The sequence below is a fragment of the Crinia signifera genome, chromosome 6 (genome assembly GCF_055691185.1).
Source record: "Crinia signifera chromosome 6, ASM5569118v1, whole genome shotgun sequence".
Taxonomy (NCBI): Eukaryota; Metazoa; Chordata; class Amphibia; order Anura; family Myobatrachidae; genus Crinia; species Crinia signifera.
The window spans coordinates 60,163,760-60,176,432 of NC_139222.1; the positions used below are offsets into that span (position 1 = coordinate 60,163,760).

The window sequence follows — 12,673 nt, forward strand, 5'->3', positions numbered from 1 at the left end:
CTATTTAAATAGGAAACTTTTTCTTTTTATTGCCAGCACAGACATTTGGAAGAGGTCAAACAGACACAATAGCCATCACCTAAAGACTTACCACACTGTTTAGGCCCAATTCCAACTGCTTTTGGCAGCTAAACAGTGTTGAGCCTCTTTAGTAGTTTAATTTAAGACCCCCTGCTAATATCATGTCCTGTAGGTCTTTTTACATTACCAACACATGATTTTTTTCAGTAAGCCAATACAGTTAGGAAACTTTTGTATTAGCTTACCTGGTGATAGAAGTAGAAGAGGGCAAAAAAGTGCCTTTGACTCACCTACAGCCATACCACATTGGATAGGCCCAATCTCGTCTGATCTTGGAAGCTAAGCAGTGTTGGGCCTGGTTAGTACTTGGGTGGGAGACCACATGGGAACACCAGGTGCTGTAGGTTTTTTCACATTACTGGCAAATTGTTTTTATTCTCTAGCTATTTAAATAGGAAACTTTATCTTTTTATTGCCAGCACAGACATTTTGAAGAGGTCAAACAGACACAATAGCCATCACCTAAAGACTTACCACACTGTTTAGGCCCAATTCCAACTGCTTTTGGCAGCTAAACAGTGTTGAGCCTGTTTAGTAGTTTAATTTAAGACCCCCTGCTAATATCATGTCCTGTAGGTCTTTTTACATTACAAACACATGATTTTTTTTAAGTAAGCCAATACAGTTAGGAAACTTTTTTATTAGCTTACCTGGTGATAGAAGTAGAAGAGGGCAAAAAAGTGCCTGTATCTCACCTACAGCCATACCACCTACAGCCATACCACATTGGATAGGCCCAATCTCGTCTGATCTTGGAAGCTAAGCAGTGTTGGGCCTGGTTAGTACTTGGGTGGGAGACCACCTGGGAACACCAGGTGCTGTAGGTTTTTTCACATTACTGGCAAATTGTTTTTATTCTCTAGCTATTTAAATTGGAAACTTTTTCTTTTTATTGCCAGCACAGACATTTGGAAGAGGTCAAACAGACACAATAGCCATCACCTATAGACTTACCACACTGTTTAGGCTCAATTCCAACTGCTTTTGGCAGCTAAACAGTGTTGAGCCTCTTTTGTAGTTTAATTTAAGACCCCCTGCTAATATCATGTCCTGTAGGTCTTTTTACATTACCAACACATGATTTTTTTCAGTAAGCCAATACAGTTAGGAAACTTTTGTATTAGCTTACCTGGTGATAGAAGTAGAAGAGGGCAAAAAAGTGGCTTTAACTCACCTACAGCCATACCACATTGGATAGGCCCAATCTCGTCTGATCTTGGAAGCTAAGCAGTGTTGGGCCTGGTTAGTACTTGAGTGGGAGACCACATGGGAACACCAGGTGCTGTAGGTTTTTTCACATTACTGGCAAATTGTTTTTATTCTCTAGCTATTTAAATAGGAAACTTTATCTTTTTATTGCCAGCACAGACATTTGGAAGAGGTCAAACAGACACAATAGCCATCACCTAAAGACATACCAAACTGTTTAGGCCCAATTCCAACTGCTTTTGGCAGCTAAACAGTATTGAGCCTCTTTAGTAGTTTAATTTAAGACCCCCTGCTAATATCATGTCCTGTAGGTCTTTTTACATTACCAACACATGATTTTTTTCAGTAAGCCAATACAGTTAGGAAACTTTTTTATTAGCTTACCTGGTGATAGAAGTAGAAGAGGGCAAAAAAGTGCATGTATCTCACCTACAGCCATACCACATTGGATAGGCCCAATCTCGTCTGATCTTGGAAGCTAAGCAGTGTTGGGCCTAGTTAGTACTTGGGTGGGAGTCCACATGTGAACACCAGGTGCTGTAGGTTTTTTCACATTACAGGCAAATTGTTTTTATTCTCTAGCTATTTAAATTGGAAACTTTTTCTTTTTATTGCCAGCACAGACATTTGGAAGAGGTCAAACAGACACAATAGCCATCACCTAAAGACTTACCACACTGTTTAGGCTCAATTCCAACTGCTTTTTGCAGCTAAACAGTGTTGAGCCTCTTTTGTAGTTTAATTTAAGACCCCCTGCTAATATCATGTCCTGTAGGTCTTTTTACATTACCAACACATGATTTTTTTCAGTAAGCCAATACAGTTAGGAAACTTTTGTATTAGCTTACCTGGTGATAGAAGTAGAAGAGGGCAAAAAAGTGCTTTTAACTCACCTACAGCCATACCACATTGGATAGGCCCAATCTCGTCTGATCTTGGAAGCTAAGCAGTGTTGGGCCTGGTTAGTACTTGGGTGGGAGACCACATGGGAACACCAGGTGCTGTAGGTTTTTTCACATTACTGGCAAATTGTTTTTATTCTCTAGCTATTTAAATTGGAAACTTTTTCTTTTTATTGCCAGCACAGACATTTGGAAGAGGTCAAACAGACACAATAGCCATCACCTAAAGACATACCAAACTGTTTAGGCCCAATTCCAACTGCTTTTGGCAGCTAAACAGTATTGAGCCTCTTTAGTAGTTTAATTTAAGACCCCCTGCTAATATCATGTCCTGTAGGTCTTTTTACATTACCAACACATGATTTTTTTCAGTAAGCCAATACAGTTAGGAAACTTTTTTTTAGCTTACCTGGTGATAGAAGTAGAAGAGGGCAAAAAAGTGCCTGTATCTCACCCACAGCCATACCACATTGGATAGGCCCAATCTCGTCTGATCTTGGAAGCTAAGCAGTGTTGGGCCTGGTTAGTACTTGGGTGGGAGACCACATGGGAACACCAGGTGCTGTAGGTTTTTTCACATTACAGGCAAATTGTTTTTATTCTCTAGCTATTTAAATTGGAAACTTTTTCTTTTTATTGCCAGTACAGACATTTGGAAGAGGTCAAACAGACACAATAGCCATCACCTAAAGACTTACCACACTGTTTAGGCCCAATTCCAACTGCTTTTGGCAGCTAAACAGTGTTGAGCCTGTTTAGTAGTTTAATTTAAGACCCCCTGCTAATATCATGTCCTGTAGGTCTTTTTACATTACCAACACATGATTTTTTTTAAGTAAGCCAATACAGTTAGGAAACTTTTTTATTAGCTTACCTGGTGATAGAAGTAGAAGAGGGCAAAAAAGTGCCAGTATCTCACCTACAACCATACCACATTGGATAGGCCCAATCTCGTCTGATCTTGGAAGCTAAGCAGTGTTGGGCCTGGTTAGTACTTGGGTGGGAGACCACCTGGGAACACCAGGTGCTGAAGGTTTTTTCACATTACTGGCAAATTGTTTTTATTCTCTAGCTATTTAAATTGGAAACTTTTTCTTTTTATTGCCAGCACAGACATTTGGAAGAGGTCAAACAGACACAATAGCCATCACCTAAAGACTTACCACACTGTTTAGGCTCAATTCCAACTGCTTTTGGCAGCTAAACAGTGTTGAGCCTCTTTTGTAGTTTAATTTAAGACCCCCTGCTAATATCATGTCCTGTAGGTCTTTTTACATTACCAACACATGATTTTTTTCAGTAAGCCAATACAGTTAGGAAACTTTTGTATTAGCTTACCTGGTGATAGAAGTAGAAGAGGGCAAAAAAGTGCTTTTAACTCACCTACAGCCATACCACATTGGATAGGCCCAATCTCGTCTGATCTTGGAAGCTAAGCAGTGTTGGGCCTGGTTAGTACTTGGGTGGGAGACCACATGGGAACACCAGGTGCTGTAGGTTTTTTCACATTACTGGCAAATTGTTTTTATTCTCTAGCTATTTAAATTGGAAACTTTTTCTTTTTATTGCCAGTACAGACATTTGGAAGAGGTCAAACAGACACAATAGCCATCACCTAAAGACTTACCACACTGTTTAGGCCCAATTCCAACTGCTTTTGGCAGCTAAACAGTGTTGATCCTCTTTAGTAGTTTAATTTAAGACCCCCTGCTAATATCATGTCCTGTAGGTCTTTTTACATTACCAACTCATGATTTTTTTCAGTAAGCCAATAAAGTTAGGAAACTTTTTTATTAGCTTACCTGGTGATAGAAGTAGAAGAAGGCAAAAAAGTGCCTTTGACTCACCTACAGCCATACCACATTGGATAGGCATAATCTCGTCTGATCTTGGAAGCTAAGCAGTGTTGGGCCTGGTTAGTACTTGGGTGGGAGACCACCTGGGTGCTGTATGTTTTTTCACATTACTGGCAAATTGTTTTTATTCTCTAGCTATTTAAATTGGAAACTTTTTCTTTTTATTGCCAGCACAGACATTTGGAAGAGGTCAAACAGACACAATAGCCATCACCTAAAGACTTACCACACTGTTTAGGCTCAATTCCAACTGCTTTTGGCAGCTAAACAGTGTTGAGCCTCTTTTTTAGTTTAATTTAAGACCCCCTGCTAATATCATGTCCTGTAGGTCTTTTTACATTACCAACACATGATTTTTTTCAGTAAGCCAATACAGTTAGGAAACTTTTGTATTAGCTTACCTGGTGATAGAAGTAGAAGAGGGCAAAAAAGTGCTTTTAACTCACCTACAGCCATACCACATTGGATAGGCCCAATCTCGTCTGATCTTGGAAGCTAAGCAGTGTTGGGCCTGGTTAGTACTTGGGTGGGAGACCACATGGGAACACCAGGTGCTGTAGGTTTTTTCACATTACTGGCAAATTGTTTTTATTCTCTAGCTATTTAAATTGGAAACTTTTTCTTTTTATTGCCAGTACAGACATTTGGAAGAGGTCAAACAGACACAATAGCCATCACCTAAAGACTTACCACACTGTTTAGGCCCAATTCCAACTGCTTTTGGCAGCTAAACAGTGTTGAGCCTGTTTAGTAGTTTAATTTAAGACCCCCTGCTAATATCATGTCCTGTAGGTCTTTTTACATTACCAACACATGATTTTTTTTAAGTAAGCCAATACAGTTAGGAAACTTTTTTATTAGCTTACCTGGTGATAGAAGTAGAAGAGGGCAAAAAAGTGCCTGTATCTCACCTACAGCCATACCACGTTGGATAGGCCCAATCTCGTCTGATCTTGGAAGCTAAGCATTGTTGGGCCTGGTTAGTACTTGGGTGGGAGACCACCTGGGAACACCAGGTGATGTAGGTTTTTTCACATTACTGGCAAATTGTTTTTATTCTCTAGCTATTTAAATTGGAAACTTTTTCTTTTTATTGCCACCACAGACATTTGGAAGAGGTCAAACAGACACAATAGCCATCACCTAAAGACTTACCACACTGTTTAGGCTCAATTCCAACTGCTTTTGGCAGCTAAACAGTGTTGATCCTCTTTAGTAGTTTAATTTAAGACCCCCTGCTAATATCATGTCCTGTAGGTCTTTTTACATTACCAACACATGATTTTTTTCAGTAGGCCAATACAGTTAGGAAACTTTTTTATTAGCTTACCTGGTGATAGAAGTAGAAGAGGGCAAAAAAGTGCCTGTATCTCACCTACAGCCATACCACATTGGATAGGCCCAATCTCGTCTGTTCTTGGAAGCTAAGCAGTGTTGGGCCTGGTTAGTAATTGGGTGGGAGACCACATGGGAACACCAGGTGCTGTAGGTTTTTTCACATTACAGGCAAATTGTTTTTATTCTCTAGCTATTTATATTGGAAACTTTTTCTTTTTATTGCCAGCACAGACATTTGGAAGAGGTCAAACAGACACAATAGCCATCACCTAAAGACTTACCACACTGTTTAGGCTCAATTCCAACTGCTTTTGGCAGCTAAACAGTGTTGAGCCTCTTTTGTAGTTTAATTTAAGACCCCCTGCTAATATCATGTCCTGTAGGTCTTTTTACATTACCAACACATGATTTTTTTCAGTAAGCCAATACAGTTAGGAAACTTTTGTATTAGCTTACCTGGTGATAGAAGTAGAAGAGGGCAAAAAAGTGGCTTTAACTCACCTACAGCCATACCACATTGGATAGGCCCAATCTCGTCTGATCTTGGAAGCTAAGCAGTGTTGGGCCTGGTTAGTACTTGGGTGGGAGACCACATGGGAACACCAGGTGCTGTAGGTTTTTTCACATTACTGGCAAATTGTTTTTATTCTCTAGCTATTTAAATAGGAAACTTTTTCTTTTTATTGCCAGCACAGACATTTGGAAGAGGTCAAACAGACACAATAGCCATCACCTAAAGACTTACCACACTGTTTAGGCCCAATTCCAACTGCTTTTGGCAGCTAAACAGTGTTGAGCCTCTTTAGTAGTTTAATTTAAGACCCCCTGCTAATATCATGTCCTGTAGGTCTTTTTACATTACCAACACATGATTTTTTTCAGTAAGCCAATACAGTTAGGAAACTTTTGTATTAGCTTACCTGGTGATAGAAGTAGAAGAGGGCAAAAAAGTGCCTTTGACTCACCTACAGCCATACCACATTGGATAGGCCCAATCTCGTCTGATCTTGGAAGCTAAGCAGTGTTGGGCCTGGTTAGTACTTGGGTGGGAGACCACATGGGAACACCAGGTGCTGTAGGTTTTTTCACATTACTGGCAAATTGTTTTTATTCTCTAGCTATTTAAATAGGAAACTTTATCTTTTTATTGCCAGCACAGACATTTTGAAGAGGTCAAACAGACACAATAGCCATCACCTAAAGACTTACCACACTGTTTAGGCCCAATTCCAACTGCTTTTGGCAGCTAAACAGTGTTGAGCCTGTTTAGTAGTTTAATTTAAGACCCCCTGCTAATATCATGTCCTGTAGGTCTTTTTACATTACAAACACATGATTTTTTTTAAGTAAGCCAATACAGTTAGGAAACTTTTTTATTAGCTTACCTGGTGATAGAAGTAGAAGAGGGCAAAAAAGTGCCTGTATCTCACCTACAGCCATACCACCTACAGCCATACCACATTGGATAGGCCCAATCTCGTCTGATCTTGGAAGCTAAGCAGTGTTGGGCCTGGTTAGTACTTGGGTGGGAGACCACCTGGGAACACCAGGTGCTGTAGGTTTTTTCACATTACTGGCAAATTGTTTTTATTCTCTAGCTATTTAAATTGGAAACTTTTTCTTTTTATTGCCAGCACAGACATTTGGAAGAGGTCAAACAGACACAATAGCCATCACCTAAGGACTTACCACACTGTTTAGGCTCAATTCTAACTGCTTTTGGCAGCTAAACAGTGTTGAGCCTCTTTTGTAGTTTAATTTAAGACCCTCTGCTAATATCATGTCCTGTAGGTCTTTTTACATTACCAACACATGATTTTTTTCAGTAAGCCAATACAGTTAGGAAACTTTTGTATTAGCTTACCTGGTGATAGAAGTAGAAGAGGGCAAAAAAGTGCTTTTAACTCACCTACAGCCATACCACATTGGATAGGCCCAATCTCGTCTGATCTTGGAAGCTAAGCAGTGTTGGGCCTGGTTAGTACTTGGGTGGGAGACCACATGGGAACACCAGGTGCTGTAGGTTTTTTCCCATTACTGGCAAATTGTTTTTATTCTCTAGCTATTTAAATTGGAAACTTTTTCTTTTTATTGCCAGTACAGACATTTGGAAGAGGTCAAACAGACACAATAGCCATCACCTAAAGACTTACCACACTGTTTAGGCTCAATTCCAACTGCTTTTGGCAGCTAAACAGTGTTGAGCCTCTTTTGTAGTTTAATTTAAGACCCCCTGCTAATATCATGTCCTGTAGGTCTTTTTACATTACCAACACATGATTTTTTTCAGTAAGCCAATACAGTTAGGAAACTTTTGTATTAGCTTACCTGGTGATAGAAGTAGAAGAGGGCAAAAAAGTGCTTTTAACTCACCTACAGCTATACCACATTGGATAGGCCCAATCTCGTCTGATCTTGGAAGCTAAGCAGTGTTGGGCCTGGTTAGTACTTGGGTGGGAGACCACATGGGAACACCAGGTGCTGTAGGTTTTTTCACATTACTGGCAAATTGTTTTTATTCTCTAGCTATTTAAATTGGAAACTTTTTCTTTTTATTGCCAGTACAGACATTTGGAAGAGGTCAAACAGACACAATAGCCATCACCTAAAGACTTACCACACTGTTTAGGCCCAATTCCAACTGCTTTTGGCAGCTAAACCGTGTTGATCCTTTTTAGTAGTTTAATTTAAGACCCCCTGCTAATATCATGTCCTGTAGGTCTTTTTACATTACCAACACATGATTTTTTTCAGTAAGCCAATACAGTTAGGAAACTTTTGTATTAGCTTACCTGGTGATAGAAGTAGAAGAGGGCAAAAAGTGCCTGTATCTCACCTACAGCCTTACCACATTGGATAGGCCCAATCTCGTCTGTTCTTGGAAGCTAAGCAGTGTTGGGCCTGGTTAGTAATTGGGTGGGAGACCACATGGGAACACCAGGTGCTGTAGGTTTTTTCACATTACAGGCAAATTGTTTTTATTCTCTAGCTATTTATATTGGAAACTTTTTCTTTTTATTGCCAGCACAGACATTTGGAAGAGGTCAAACAGACACAATAGCCATCACCTAAAGACTTACCACACTGTTTAGGCCCAATTCCAACTGCTTTTGGCAGCTAAACAGTGTTGAGCCTGTTTAGTAGTTTAATTTAAGACCCCCTGCTAATATCATGTCCTGTAGGTCTTTTTACATTACCAACACATGATTTTTTTTAAGTAAGCCAATACAGTTAGGAAACTTTTTTATTAGCTTACCTGGTGATAGAAGTAGAAGAGGGCAAAAAAGTGCCTGTATCTCACCTACAGCCATATCACATTGGATAGGCCCAATCTCGTGATCTTGGAAGCTAAGCAGTGTTGGGCCTGGTTAGTACTTGGGTGGGAGACCACATGGGAACACCAGGTGCTGTAGGTTTTTTCACATTACTGGCAAATTGTTTTTATTCTCTAGCTATTTAAATTGGAAACTTTTTCTTTTTATTGCCAGCACAGACATTTGGAAGAGGTCAAACAGACACAATAGCCATCACCTAAAGACTTACCACACTGTTTAGGCTCAATTCCAACTGCTTTTGGCAGCTAAACAGTGTTGAGCCTCTTTTGTAGTTTAATTTAAGACCCCCTGCTAATATCATGTCCTGTAGGTCTTTTTACATTACCAACACATGATTTTTTTCAGTAAGCCAATACAGTTAGGAAACTTTTGTATTAGCTTACCTGGTGATAGAAGTAGAAGAGGGCAAAAAAGTGCTTTTAACTCACCTACAGCCATACCACATTGGATAGGCCCAATCTGGTCTGATCTTGGAAGCTAAGCAGTGTTGGGCCTGGTTAGTACTTGGGTGGGAGACCACATGGGAACACCAGGTGCTGTAGGTTTTTTCACATTACTGGCAAATTGTTTTTATTCTCTAGCTATTTAAATTGGAAACTTTTTCTTTTTATTGCCAGTACAGACATTTGGAAGAGGTCAAACAGACACAATAGCCATCACCTAAAGACTTACCACACTGTTTAGGCCCAATTCCAACTGCTTTTGGCAGCTAAACAGTGTTGATCCTCTTTAGTAGTTTAATTTAAGACCCCCTGCTAATATCATGTCCTGTAGGTCTTTTTACATTACCAAGACATGATTTTTTTCAGTAAGCCAATACAGTTAGGAAACTTTTGTATTAGCTTACCTGGTGATAGAAGTAGAAGAGGGCAAAAAAGTGCCTGTATCTCACCTACAGCCATACCACATTGGATAGGCCCAATCTCGTCTGATCTTGGAAGCTAAGCAGTGTTGGGCCTGGTTAGTACTTGGGTGGGAGACCACATGGGAACACCAGGTGCTGTAGGTTTTTTCACATTACAGGCAAATTGTTTTTATTCTCTAGCTATTTAAATTGGAAACTTTTTCTTTTTATTGCCAGTACAGACATTTGGAAGAGGTCAAACAGACACAATAGCCATCACATAAAGACTTACCACACTGTTTAGGCCCAATTCCAACTGCTTTTGGCAGCTAAACAGTGTTGAGCCTCTTTAGTAGTTTAATTTAAGACCCCCTGCTAATATCATGTCCTGTAGGTCTTTTTACATTACCAACACATGATTTTTTTCAGTAAGCCAATACAGTTAGGAAACTTTTTTATTAGCTTACCTGGTGATAGAAGTAGAAGAGGGCAAAAAAGTGCCTGTATTTCACCTACAGCCATACCACATTGGATAGGCCCAATCTCGTCTGTTCTTGGAAGCTAAGCAGTGTTGGGCCTGGTTAGTAATTGGGTGGGAGACCACATGGGAACACCAGGTGCTGTAGGTTTTTTCACATTACATGCAAATTGTTTTTATTCTCTAGCTATTTATATTGGAAACTTTTTCTTTTTATTGCCAGCACAGACATTTGGAAGAGGTCAAACAGACACAATAGCCATCACCTAAAGACTTACCACACTGTTTAGGCTCAATTCCAACTGCTTTTGGCAGCTAAACAGTGTTGAGCCTCTTTTGTAGTTTAATTTAAGACCCCCTGCTAATATCATGTCCTGTAGGTCTTTTTACATTACCAACACATGATTTTTTTCAGTAAGCCAATACAGTTAGGAAACTTTTGTATTAGCTTACCTGGTGATAGAAGTAGAAGAGGGCAAAAAAGTGGCTTTAACTCACCTACAGCCATACCACATTGGATAGGCCCAATCTCGTCTGATCTTGGAAGCTAAGCAGTGTTGGGCATGGTTAGTACTTGGGTGGGAGACCACATGGGAACACCAGGTGCTGTAGGTTTTTTCACATTACTGGCAAATTGTTTTTATTCTCTAGCTATTTAAATTGGAAACTTTTTCTTTTTATTGCCAGTACAGACATTTGGAAGAGGTCAAACAGACACAATAGCCATCACCTAAAGACTTACCACACTGTTTAGGCCCAATTCCAACTGCTTTTGGCAGCTAAACAGTGTTGATCCTCTTTAGTAGTTTAATTTAAGACCCCCTGCTAATATCATGTCCTGTAGGTCTTTTTACATTACCAAGACATGATTTTTTTCAGTAAGCCAATACAGTTAGGAAACTTTTGTATTAGCTTACCTGGTGATAGAAGTAGAAGAGGGCAAAAAAGTGCCTGTATCTCACCTACAGCCATACCACATTGGATAGGCCCAATCTCGTCTGATCTTGGAAGCTAAGCAGTGTTGGGCCTGGTTAGTACTTGGGTGGGAGACCACATGGGAACACCAGGTGCTGTAGGTTTTTTCACATTACAGGCAAATTGTTTTTATTCTCTAGCTATTTAAATTGGAAACTTTTTCTTTTTATTGCCAGTACAGACATTTGGAAGAGGTCAAACAGACACAATAGCCATCACATAAAGACTTACCACACTGTTTAGGCCCAATTCCAACTGCTTTTGGCAGCTAAACAGTGTTGAGCCTCTTTAGTAGTTTAATTTAAGACCCCCTGCTAATATCATGTCCTGTAGGTCTTTTTACATTACCAACACATGATTTTTTTCAGTAAGCCAATACAGTTAGGAAACTTTTTTATTAGCTTACCTGGTGATAGAAGTAGAAGAGGGCAAAAAAGTGCCTGTATTTCACCTACAGCCATACCACATTGGATAGGCCCAATCTCGTCTGTTCTTGGAAGCTAAGCAGTGTTGGGCCTGGTTAGTAATTGGGTGGGAGACCACATGGGAACACCAGGTGCTGTAGGTTTTTTCACATTACATGCAAATTGTTTTTATTCTCTAGCTATTTATATTGGAAACTTTTTCTTTTTATTGCCAGCACAGACATTTGGAAGAGGTCAAACAGACACAATAGCCATCACCTAAAGACTTACCACACTGTTTAGGCTCAATTCCAACTGCTTTTGGCAGCTAAACAGTGTTGAGCCTCTTTTGTAGTTTAATTTAAGACCCCCTGCTAATATCATGTCCTGTAGGTCTTTTTACATTACCAACACATGATTTTTTTCAGTAAGCCAATACAGTTAGGAAACTTTTGTATTAGCTTACCTGGTGATAGAAGTAGAAGAGGGCAAAAAGTGGCTTTAACTCACCTACAGCCATACCACATTGGATAGGCCCAATCTCGTCTGATCTTGGAAGCTAAGCAGTGTTGGGCCTGGTTAGTACTTGGGTGGGAGACCACATGGGAACACCAGGTGCTGTAGGTTTTTTCACATTACTGGCAAATAGTTTTTATTCTCTAGCTATTTAAATAGGAAACTTTTTCTTTTTATTGCCAGCACAGACATTTGGAAGAGGTCAAACAGACACAATAGCCATCACCTAAAGACTTACCACACTGTTTAGGCCCAATTCCAACTGCTTTTGGCAGCTAAACAGTGTTGAGCCTCTTTAGTAGTTTAATTTAAGACCCCCTGCTAATATCATGTCCTGTAGGTCTTTTTACATTACCAACACATGATTTTTTTCAGTAAGCCAATACAGTTAGGAAACTTTTGTATTAGCTTACCTGGTGATAGAAGTAGAAGAGGGCAAAAAAGTGCTTGTATCTCAACCTACAGCCATACCACATTGGATAGGCCCAATCTCGTCTGATCTTGGAAGCTAAGCAGTGTTGGGCCTGGTTAGTACTTGGGTGGGAGACCACATGGGAACACCAGGTGCTGTAGGTTTTTTCACATTACTGGCAAATTGTTTTTATTCTCTAGCTATTTAAATTGGAAACTTTTTCTTTTTATTGCCAGTACAGACATTTGGAAGAGGTCAAACAGACACAATAGCCATCACCTAAAGACTTACCACACTGTTTAGGCCCAATTCCAACTGCTTTT

The 12,673-nt window shown here is 39.8% G+C and overlaps 20 non-coding genes and 6 pseudogenes across 20 annotated transcripts; all 26 read left to right on the top strand.

The window, feature by feature from the left end:
- The first annotated feature begins 309 nt into the window (after positions 1-309).
- Positions 310-428, top strand: LOC146013411 (5S ribosomal RNA). The gene has a single exon (XR_014446387.1). It is a non-coding gene; the product is annotated as a 5S ribosomal RNA (ribosomal RNA).
- A 361-nt stretch (positions 429-789) lies between these two features.
- On the top strand, positions 790-908 carry LOC146015704 (5S ribosomal RNA). Its single transcript, XR_014448617.1, has one exon. It is a non-coding gene; the product is annotated as a 5S ribosomal RNA (ribosomal RNA).
- Positions 909-1,253: 345 nt separating this feature from the next.
- Positions 1,254-1,372, top strand: LOC146014389 (5S ribosomal RNA). The gene has a single exon (XR_014447344.1). It is a non-coding gene; the product is annotated as a 5S ribosomal RNA (ribosomal RNA).
- Positions 1,373-1,717: 345 nt separating this feature from the next.
- Positions 1,718-1,836, top strand: LOC146010386 (5S ribosomal RNA; annotated as a pseudogene).
- Positions 1,837-2,181: 345 nt separating this feature from the next.
- Positions 2,182-2,300, top strand: LOC146013412 (5S ribosomal RNA). The gene has a single exon (XR_014446388.1). It is a non-coding gene; the product is annotated as a 5S ribosomal RNA (ribosomal RNA).
- Positions 2,301-2,644: 344 nt separating this feature from the next.
- On the top strand, positions 2,645-2,763 carry LOC146015598 (5S ribosomal RNA). The gene has a single exon (XR_014448515.1). It is a non-coding gene; the product is annotated as a 5S ribosomal RNA (ribosomal RNA).
- Positions 2,764-3,109: 346 nt separating this feature from the next.
- Positions 3,110-3,228, top strand: LOC146017399 (5S ribosomal RNA). Its single transcript, XR_014450273.1, has one exon. It is a non-coding gene; the product is annotated as a 5S ribosomal RNA (ribosomal RNA).
- A 345-nt stretch (positions 3,229-3,573) lies between these two features.
- Positions 3,574-3,692, top strand: LOC146013413 (5S ribosomal RNA). Its single transcript, XR_014446389.1, has one exon. It is a non-coding gene; the product is annotated as a 5S ribosomal RNA (ribosomal RNA).
- Positions 3,693-4,492: 800 nt separating this feature from the next.
- Positions 4,493-4,611, top strand: LOC146013414 (5S ribosomal RNA). The gene has a single exon (XR_014446390.1). It is a non-coding gene; the product is annotated as a 5S ribosomal RNA (ribosomal RNA).
- Positions 4,612-4,957: 346 nt separating this feature from the next.
- On the top strand, positions 4,958-5,076 carry LOC146017013 (5S ribosomal RNA). Its single transcript, XR_014449889.1, has one exon. It is a non-coding gene; the product is annotated as a 5S ribosomal RNA (ribosomal RNA).
- A 345-nt stretch (positions 5,077-5,421) lies between these two features.
- On the top strand, positions 5,422-5,540 carry LOC146010437 (5S ribosomal RNA; annotated as a pseudogene).
- A 345-nt stretch (positions 5,541-5,885) lies between these two features.
- Positions 5,886-6,004, top strand: LOC146013415 (5S ribosomal RNA). Its single transcript, XR_014446391.1, has one exon. It is a non-coding gene; the product is annotated as a 5S ribosomal RNA (ribosomal RNA).
- A 345-nt stretch (positions 6,005-6,349) lies between these two features.
- On the top strand, positions 6,350-6,468 carry LOC146013416 (5S ribosomal RNA). Its single transcript, XR_014446392.1, has one exon. It is a non-coding gene; the product is annotated as a 5S ribosomal RNA (ribosomal RNA).
- A 361-nt stretch (positions 6,469-6,829) lies between these two features.
- LOC146015716 (5S ribosomal RNA) lies at positions 6,830-6,948 on the top strand. Its single transcript, XR_014448629.1, has one exon. It is a non-coding gene; the product is annotated as a 5S ribosomal RNA (ribosomal RNA).
- A 345-nt stretch (positions 6,949-7,293) lies between these two features.
- On the top strand, positions 7,294-7,412 carry LOC146013417 (5S ribosomal RNA). The gene has a single exon (XR_014446393.1). It is a non-coding gene; the product is annotated as a 5S ribosomal RNA (ribosomal RNA).
- A 345-nt stretch (positions 7,413-7,757) lies between these two features.
- LOC146014472 (5S ribosomal RNA) lies at positions 7,758-7,876 on the top strand. The gene has a single exon (XR_014447425.1). It is a non-coding gene; the product is annotated as a 5S ribosomal RNA (ribosomal RNA).
- A 344-nt stretch (positions 7,877-8,220) lies between these two features.
- LOC146011061 (5S ribosomal RNA) lies at positions 8,221-8,339 on the top strand (annotated as a pseudogene).
- A 346-nt stretch (positions 8,340-8,685) lies between these two features.
- Positions 8,686-8,802, top strand: LOC146010630 (5S ribosomal RNA; annotated as a pseudogene).
- A 345-nt stretch (positions 8,803-9,147) lies between these two features.
- Positions 9,148-9,266, top strand: LOC146016350 (5S ribosomal RNA). The gene has a single exon (XR_014449246.1). It is a non-coding gene; the product is annotated as a 5S ribosomal RNA (ribosomal RNA).
- A 345-nt stretch (positions 9,267-9,611) lies between these two features.
- LOC146013419 (5S ribosomal RNA) lies at positions 9,612-9,730 on the top strand. The gene has a single exon (XR_014446395.1). It is a non-coding gene; the product is annotated as a 5S ribosomal RNA (ribosomal RNA).
- A 345-nt stretch (positions 9,731-10,075) lies between these two features.
- On the top strand, positions 10,076-10,194 carry LOC146010438 (5S ribosomal RNA; annotated as a pseudogene).
- Positions 10,195-10,539: 345 nt separating this feature from the next.
- On the top strand, positions 10,540-10,658 carry LOC146016342 (5S ribosomal RNA). Its single transcript, XR_014449238.1, has one exon. It is a non-coding gene; the product is annotated as a 5S ribosomal RNA (ribosomal RNA).
- Positions 10,659-11,003: 345 nt separating this feature from the next.
- LOC146013420 (5S ribosomal RNA) lies at positions 11,004-11,122 on the top strand. The gene has a single exon (XR_014446396.1). It is a non-coding gene; the product is annotated as a 5S ribosomal RNA (ribosomal RNA).
- A 345-nt stretch (positions 11,123-11,467) lies between these two features.
- On the top strand, positions 11,468-11,586 carry LOC146010439 (5S ribosomal RNA; annotated as a pseudogene).
- Positions 11,587-11,930: 344 nt separating this feature from the next.
- Positions 11,931-12,049, top strand: LOC146013421 (5S ribosomal RNA). Its single transcript, XR_014446397.1, has one exon. It is a non-coding gene; the product is annotated as a 5S ribosomal RNA (ribosomal RNA).
- A 346-nt stretch (positions 12,050-12,395) lies between these two features.
- LOC146013422 (5S ribosomal RNA) lies at positions 12,396-12,514 on the top strand. Its single transcript, XR_014446398.1, has one exon. It is a non-coding gene; the product is annotated as a 5S ribosomal RNA (ribosomal RNA).
- Positions 12,515-12,673: the final 159 nt, after the last annotated feature.